Genomic DNA, 8,816 nt, shown 5'->3' with positions numbered 1-8,816 from the left:
ATATTGACTAAATGAGAGAGTAAAAAAGCCACCTTGTGTAAGTAGGAAATACAATCCAGACTGTGGGATTCTTACTCAGAGAGAAAGCGAAGCTTGGGAAGCAGTAACACAGAAATAGTTCAAGATCAAGAACAGATAATAAAGTAAATGTAAGCAGCAACTGGCAGATGTCACCAAACCATCCCTGTGTCTCAGGACCTTAGGACAGCCACTGGGAACACACAGCAGGAACCAGCACCAGACGGAGCCACGGCGGGATGGCAGAGGAGAATGGTCACAGCTGCTGAGGACCAGCAAGAGTGGCCTTGGGGGGGCTAAACAGGAGCCATGACAGCCACATGCTCAAAGGTGTTGCAAAACGGGAGTGTCCAAAGAAATGCAAGCAGATTGCAGTGTGGCTGCATGTGGAGGGAATGGAACATAGACTCATAGAACCATTTGGGTTGGAAAAGATCATCAAGTCCAACCAACAACCTCACGCTGACAAGTCCACCACTGAACAATGTCCCCCAGCACCTCATCTATGTGGCTCATATATCTCCAGGGATGGTGACTCCACTAGCTCCCTGGGCAGCCTGGGACGGTGTCTAACAATCCTCTCAGGGAAAAAGTTCTTCCTAATCTCCAATTTAAATCTTCCCGAGAGCAACTTGAGGCTGCTTCCTCTTGCCCTATCACTCATCACTTGAGAGAAAAGACCAATCTCCACCTCACTACAGCCTCCTTTCAGGTAGTTATAGAGAGTGATCATGTCTCCCCTCAGCCTTCTCCAGACTAAACATCCCCAGTTCCCTCAGGTGCTCCTCATCAGACTTGTTCTCCACACCCTTCTCCAGCTTCATTGCCCATCTCTGGACCATCTCCAGCACCTCAATGTCCCTCTTGTAGAGAGAGGCACAGAACTGAACACAGCACTCAAGGTGCAGCCTCACCAAAACCGAGCACAGGGGAATGATCATCTACCTCTTCCTGCTGACAACGTTGTTTCTGATCCAGGTCAAGATGCCATTGGCCTTCTTGGCCACCTGGGCACACTGCTGGCTCATGTTCAGCTGCTGTCAACCAGTAGTCCCAGGTCCTTTTCCACCAGACAGCTTTCCAGCCACTCTGCCCCTGGCCTGTAGCATTGCACAGGGTTGTTGTGACACAAGTACAGACCTGGCACTTGGCCTTGTGAAGCCAGCTGGAAGAGCAGGAAAACCTCCCTGACAGACAATCAATTTGTCTGTGAAGTCCTACAACTTCTAAGAAACAGGATGCAGCATCATGCACTGGTTTTGGACCAACACCAACCAGATGCTACAGGCACTGGCACCTGAGCACAGCCCCAGCCCCAGCCCAGCTGCCTCCTCCAGGCTGCTGCAGTGACAACCTCCCCGCAACGAGACAACGCTACTCCAGTAGTTTCCATCTCGAGATAAAATGAAAACATTCCTGTTTGCCCTTTTCCACAGTTTTAGTGAAGCTTCAGCATGAAAAACCCTGCCAGAAATGACATCTTTTTAGGCGTTTCTGGTTTTTGTCCACAACAAGAAAACACGCTTTTCTTCACAAGAGATTGTGGTCGTCCTCCCTATTAAATGGCTGTTTAGATTTTGATTGTGTTTCCTACTTACAAAAACCATTGGACACTGGGGTTTTTTAAATGCCATTTCCAGCAATGATAGTAGCAGTAGTAATGAAACAGAACTTTAAAAGGCCCTTTAGAGCTCTTTGATTTTCCTTTAGTCTGCCTTTAGAGCATGAAAGTTTTTGCCTGCCTGTTTTTTTTTTTTCAGGGCAGTATTTTTCAGGACTGCTTCTGGCATACTTTTAAGGAAATATTTCACAAGCAGCCTCACCAACCAAGCCCCTCATCCTCCCTTCCAGTCACTTTGCAGATGGCTTTTTTTAAGCATCAGACAAGTTACATCGTGTTTCCCTCCCTCAGCTGCAAAGGGAGCACTCCAATGACCCAGCCCCACTGCAGAGGGTGACACTGGAGCACAAATCCTCCCCATTACATCCCGTCCTTACTGGATGCACAAAGTGTTTACTGTAATTAAAACCCCTTTCCTGAAAAACAACTGCAACAGGCAGTCCTGTGCTAAATGACTGCTTTGAGATGTCAGCCTCCATGTGTAATTTGAGGTGACCTTTAAAGAGCTTTTCTCCTGTGCTGTTAATTTTCACCAGTCCCTTAGGTGGGGGCTTGAGACAGTTTCAACCCTCTCCGGCTGCTGTAGTTCCAGGGTTGTGGTGGTCCCAGGTTCAGCAGCCAAAGACCTATGCAGGCTTATTTTCTTCAATGTCTATTTTTACACATCCTTTTAATCAAATATTTGGCTGCTGCAATCATCTTGATTAATGAAAGTGAGCTGGACTTCGCCTAGTTCAATGACTGGGTCCTTCATTTCACACCCACATCACATCATTCCCCCTTTAATACAGGGATGGATGGATGTATACAGCATCTTGTCACAGTCTAATTTATTATTTCTATGAACTGATAGAATTTATTTCTTCCTCTTGAACTAGAATCTGAAATAGTGAATTATTTTCCTATAAAGTAGGCTGCCTAAATGATTAAACCCATGACCATGTTCTTTATTTAAATAGATTCTTTTTAAAAGCTATTGCAAAAGGCCCACACCTTTTCAAGACCGTTTTTCAAGGCCCTGCTTTATTTAAAAGCATAACCCTCATAAAAAACACTAAACATATTTCAAAGCTGTCCAAGAGTTATTTGGGCTGAGTTAACAATGCCCATGCATTACAGCTAATCAAGGTGAATGCTGCAGTATCAGGGAGACCAGGCAGGTTAAGGTCCTGCTTTGGAAAATCACGTTGTAAGGAGCAGCGGCTGCCCCAGGAGAGCTCCCAGCAGTTACAGCCCCACCAGAGGCTTAATGGGACATGATCTAATGCAGTTTATGAGGTTCAGAGAGCACTTGTGGTGCATCACAATCCTACCAAAAGCTGTGGCAAATGTTACAAGGCTTTCCTTTGGGGACTGCTGAAAGTTACATACATGGTGACTAGAAACCCTGGAAGTTCTTTGGCAGCTCATTCCTGCCAAATCAGGCAGTTCCCTTAGCTGCTTGGTAACTGCATTCAATATCCACAGACAGAAGGTATCTGATAGTATTCCACTGCCTGGCATTACCCTTTGATTTGTTTCAGACCATGTGTATTTGTCACCTCCTCCTCAGGAAGCCCCCACCTGAAATAAGGTACCTGGAGGTTTTGGCTCAGAAAATTGATCTGTGTGAATTACAGACGTACAAGCTATGGGCTGAATTACACCCAGCTGTTCTTGGGGTTGTTTTGGGAGAAGATTGCATCTGAAGCTCAGGTGAGTTGAAGAAGTGACGAGGAGGTGTTGCTGTTGCAGTGTGTTGTATCCTGAAGGCCTTGTGGTCTTCACCAAACTGATGTTCCTCAATACGGATACGGATGAATAACCCAAACAGTATCAGCATTTGCATCTGACGTGAGGCTTAGAAGATACAATAGTCTGTGCTCCTACAAGATGAGACAAGATGCACCAATAGACATTTTCTAGATATAAAAGGCAAAAATTAGGTTTCTGTACATCTGTGGCTCCTTGACCAATTATTGTGTGGTAATCTTGGGGAGCAGTCTAAATTTCTGTTACTGTTTCACAGCCAATGAGAACAACAGCAGCCAGTTGTCTCCCTTCTTTTTCTCATGATTGCCTCCCCAATTTTACCTTGAAGCAGCTTATCTGAAACTCCATCTTGATTTCAGGTGACCCAGGAGTACCCAGGGCTGTTTTGGTACCTGGGGTGAGTTATTCCTCTGCGTTTTGCCTGGAAGCTGCTCCTTACATGCTGATGGGAGAGCAAAGCAGTGAGCACAGGGGGCCCAGGGGATCTCCATCTCTAGTACATGGCACTGGCAATGTTCTCTAGTTTTTTAGTTTAAAATTTTGTCAAAAGCAACAATATGAGAACAGATGAAGTGCTGGTGCCAGCAATGCATTCTCCTTAGATCTGATTTGTAAATATCTAAAACCTGGTTGTGGTGCAGCATAGGAGATATTACAGAAATGTCCAGCACTGCTGCTGGAACATGGGAAAATATGCTGCTGTTATTGGAGAAACGTGAATTTCTTGGGAGCCCTGAGTATATAGGTCACCACTATCAAACCTCTGCACTGATCTGTGCAGGAGTAAAACAAAAATGTCAACAAAAAATCCTACTGAAAAACCTCAAGCAGACACAATGACCTGGTTTGGGCTTTTGCTAAAATGCTGGCTTTTTTCAGCATGTCCTTCCAGAAGACCTCAAGGTGCTGTTTGATGCTGGGGCCAGGGCACAGGCCAAAGTAGGGAGCAGGTCTCTGCTGTCACTCCTGTGGGATGGAGCTCCTGTTGCCCCTCTGGATTTTTCCCCAGACAGGTCCCACATGGGATGAGGAAGCAGCCGGTCCCGGGGCAGATCCTCCATGCTGGAGCCATGGGATAGGCAAGGGAAGGATGGATAAAAGCCCCCGAGCACACAGGGTATAACCACTGAGGCTAAGAGCCCTCCACACTGCAGGGTCAGCATCCCCACTTGTGTACAAAGAGCTCAGGGAACCAATGCCACAAGTGACCCAGTCCTCTGTCACAGGGCTTGCTCAAAAAAACATACAGGATTCTAATCATCACCTAATTCCTATGTAATAGCTAAAGAATCGTGGTAAATGCACCACATAAATAACCATTATGCAGCAAGTCAGAACACTTGCACTCATCCTGTGAAGACCTGAGGCTTCAATGGGCTTTTCCATCACATCTGAATTTTTTCACCTACGAGGGCAGAGAGTTATTAGAGCCACTGCTATGTAAAGCCTGATACACATGATTAGCTTCCTGGTGTGTGATCTGCCCATGAATGAGCAAAACCTCCTCTCACTTCAATGCTGCCTGTGCACACTTCTAGGTTTGTATCAATATAAAGGCAATATCAACAAGTCAGGTGTGTTTACTCAGCTAATACATGCATTTATACACTCACTTAAGCTGGGATCCTTCTTCAGAGAGGAGCCACAGCTCTCACAGACAAATACAAGTACTGAACAAAAACCTAACTCAGGTTTTAAGTCTTTGCAATTGCCTTTGCTTTATGCTCTCCTGCTCCTCTTTTATTCCTCATGTGAAGTGTCGAGCACCATTTCTCTGCTGAGATGCTGACACTTGCATTTATAACCTTGCTGCAGTTGAAAAGACAAAAGGCCCAAGAGGATGGCTCTGGATCTCACTAGCAAAGTGCTGGGCAAGAGGAAGGAAGAGGCTGAAAGGCACCAGGCCAGGTCAGTGGTGCCACAGTAATGTGCTGTCTGAAAGCTCAAGGCATGTGAAGAGCTACAGAGAGGATCAGGGGACCGGAGCATCTTTCTTATGAGGAAAGGCTGTGGCATCTAGGGCTGTTTAGCCTGGAGAAGAAAAGAGGGGTGACCACATCAACACTTAGAAGTACCTAAAGGGTGGATGTCAGGATGATGGGGCATCACTTTTTTCTGTAGTGCCCAGTGACAGGACAAGGGGTAATGGAAAGAAACTGGAACACAAGAAGTTCTACTTCAACTTCAGGAAAAATTTCTTTACTGTAAGGGTGAGTGAACCCTGGCACAGGCTGCCCAGGGAGAGGGTGAAGGCTCCTTCTCTGGAGGTTTCCAAACCCACCTGGACATGTTCCTGTATCCCCTGATCAAGGGGAAGCTGCTTTAGCAGGGGGCTTTGGACTGGATGATCTCTAGAGGTCCCTTTCCCACCCTCACCATTCCATGATTCTCTGTGGTTTGAAGCAAGGAGCCCCTTGGCCAGGCAGCAGGTATTGATCATTTCTTGGGTATTGGAGAAGTTCCTTTCTTGACCTGCCATCCCAACTGGGCGAGCAGGAGCTCTTGTACCATGGTTACCTTTTTTCTTCTTGCCTCAGGAAGATCTCTCAGAATTCCCAGTCCCTCTTTTCTCTCCTCTGCTGGTCAAACACACTCAAAACATAATACACAAACTTATCCCTGTTTAGGGCAAGAAAAAACAAATAGAAACCAAATTAGTACTTGAAGTGAATCAGGGCTTCAAGCCAAAGGCAAAGAATCCCAGAGACTCCCATCCACTCTGCCAAAATGTCTCTGCCCCAGATTAGGGGAGAGTCCTCTACAGCTCCTAGAGTGTCCTGCTGCCCCTCCAACCAAACCAAGGTAATTTCTCAGCTGCCATCTTTAAAAACCTTTTAAGTGCTCTTCAGTTTGCACAGGCAACACCTTTTGCAAGCCATGTGACATATATATATATACATACACATATATTCACATATAGAAGCCTTACTCCCAGAGAAGGAAATCCTCTGATTTCAAATGTTATCAATTCCTAAAGCAAAAGAGTTTTCACACTGGAGGAAAATAGAACCTGCATTTTCATTAATTCTCCCAAACTTTACCAACTATAGAAACAATAACATTCTTTTTCCTTGGGGAAAAGAGAGTAAACAATGAAGCAAAGCAATTTTCATTACCTTTTTACTAAGGCACACTTAGGAAGGCAGTGGCCACACTTAGGAGGAGGCTCAGGGGACTCATGACGGCTGTGCAGGGCCCATAATCCTGCTGCAGCTCAGGTCAGGGCTGAGTCTGCCTGGAGCAGACATTTATGTGTTTAAACTTTCAGGGCATTGGAAAATAGAGTGTCATTTGTTTTCTCTGTCTTTTATACACTCTTATACACCTTGTTTCCCAATACAAGAGCTCAACTGCCTTTGCCAGTGTAGCACATCCCTACAGTGAGGAGCTGAAGCACCAAGTCTCCCAGGGGAACTCCTGAGAGCACCCTAGGGCCCCCAACATCACCTAGAGAAACATGTGGGTTATGTTGTGGGATGCAGCTGTGTCAGCACCACGTCTCCGCAGCTCCTGTTTGCTGCTCCGTGACCTGCATTCAGCCCCTCTGGCTCTGCTCCTGAGGCATCAGGCACTCTCTCACTTTTACATCAGAGACAAGTCCCCATTCATCTGGCTTTGACAAACTTCAGCAGCTTCCAGAGTGGTGCAGCAAGCTGTGGTCCTGCAGAAGGACCTGCAGGGTGGGCAGGGCAAAGAGGAGCGAGCAGGTGGTTCATGAGTTGAACGCAATCATACAGACATAGCACAATCACCCCTCACCTCTGAGTCCTTCATAGCTGAGGGAAGGTTTCAAAACTGGGCAGCAAGATACCCCTCACAACATCCTTTCCAGTAAAAATAACTCAGCTGGCTTAAACAAGCACAATTTGGATGTATTTAAACTGCACTATGCCATTAGCATGTGGAAGATGCTCAGCTCCATTCCCACTTCTCACCTGCAACCCTCCCTGTCGATGGGATGAGGCTCTCTGCAGCCTGTGCAAAGCTGGGAAGCCTCACAACTACCTCACAAAACTTCTCAGGCATTCAGAAAAGATATTTAATCAGAAATAGAACAAAAGTAGAAATGACAGGTTCCCCATCATTGCTTGTCAGCCAGAACTAAGAAGCATAAGGTCAAGATCTGGGCCCAGGAGTGCCCTAACTCCAGGCCAGGGCTGTCTGAAGGATGGACACTGGCTGGAAATTCAATCAAGCACCAGAAAAATCTTCCTGATGAAAACATCATGCTGATAGTACACTTCTGCAAAAACATTCTTCTTCTACAAACCAGCTCTCAGGTAAAAGCACAGTTTGCTCAGAGGTGTCAGATGCACTATACTGACACCACTGCTGTGACACCCATGCGGTACGAATCGTCACATTAGGGCAATATTGTCATTATCTACACTTTGGGGGTGACAACTACAACACACTAGTGGTAACTAGTTACAATGAATTTCTATCAACTGATAGAGCAAACCTCTGCCTGGATTTATCTCTGCTTGGGAGTGCATCAGGTCTTAAAACACATAAGCAACTGCCCACAGCATCCCCAGGCTGTCTCCTGTGTGCTCCCCATGATCAGGTGCAAGGAAAGGCTGAATTAGTTCAGAAGTAAGTTGCAATGAGAGCACAAAAGCCTCTTCCCAGTTATCTCCCCATATGTTGATCCCCCTCCAGTGCACCTCTGAGAGCCTCAGTTCTGAGGGACTCGCTCCAGCCCAGCATCCCCAGGTAATCTCACACCACTTCTGTTGGCTGGAACATCTTGCAGACATCTGAGCACTTATATCTGCAGGGAGACTCTGATTTATTGACTTCAAATACGAAGATAAGGCTCTAATCTTCCTCACTGTGATGCAACTAGAAGGCATCAGCCTTTCTGTGCAGGTTTGCCACCAGATGCTTCAGTTAGACCCTATTTTTCCAGGCAGGTTGGGACAAAAGGTTTTCCAGGCTGCAGCGATGCCACATTTCTTGTGGGAAAGTGCCATCTCGTGGCTAAATGTAAAACCTTGACTGCATCGTGCCTGCAAACTCCTGCCAGGCAAAGCCTCCTCAGACAACTCTAGTAGAACTACATTTTACCACTTAAACACATCTTTAAGCACAGCCATGCTGCTCCAAGGCCCGTTGCCCACCTCCCATCCCCACGGTGTTCCATCAGCAAATGTGCATTATAACAGACCCTTTGTCTTCCTTTTATCTCTGCTTTCTTGGAGTTTTACCAGCCTCTTTGTATCTGTTATCTCTTAGGTATTATTCTTTGGGGCACAAGGTTTGCTATTTTACACCATTAAGAGAATCTAACTGCCAAGGTTTGAAAGCTGGAGCAAATAATGTATAAAGCCCCCAAAACTAAAGACCACCTTGCCAAATGGAGGGTTTCAGGGGTTTTCACCTCAGAGCAGAGCCCATCAGGGCTATCATCCTGACCTTCCTT

This window comes from Colius striatus, chromosome 11, assembly GCF_028858725.1.
Source record: "Colius striatus isolate bColStr4 chromosome 11, bColStr4.1.hap1, whole genome shotgun sequence".
Lineage (NCBI taxonomy): Eukaryota > Metazoa > Chordata > Aves > Coliiformes > Coliidae > Colius > Colius striatus.
Note: the sequence above shows the minus strand (reverse complement) of the source record.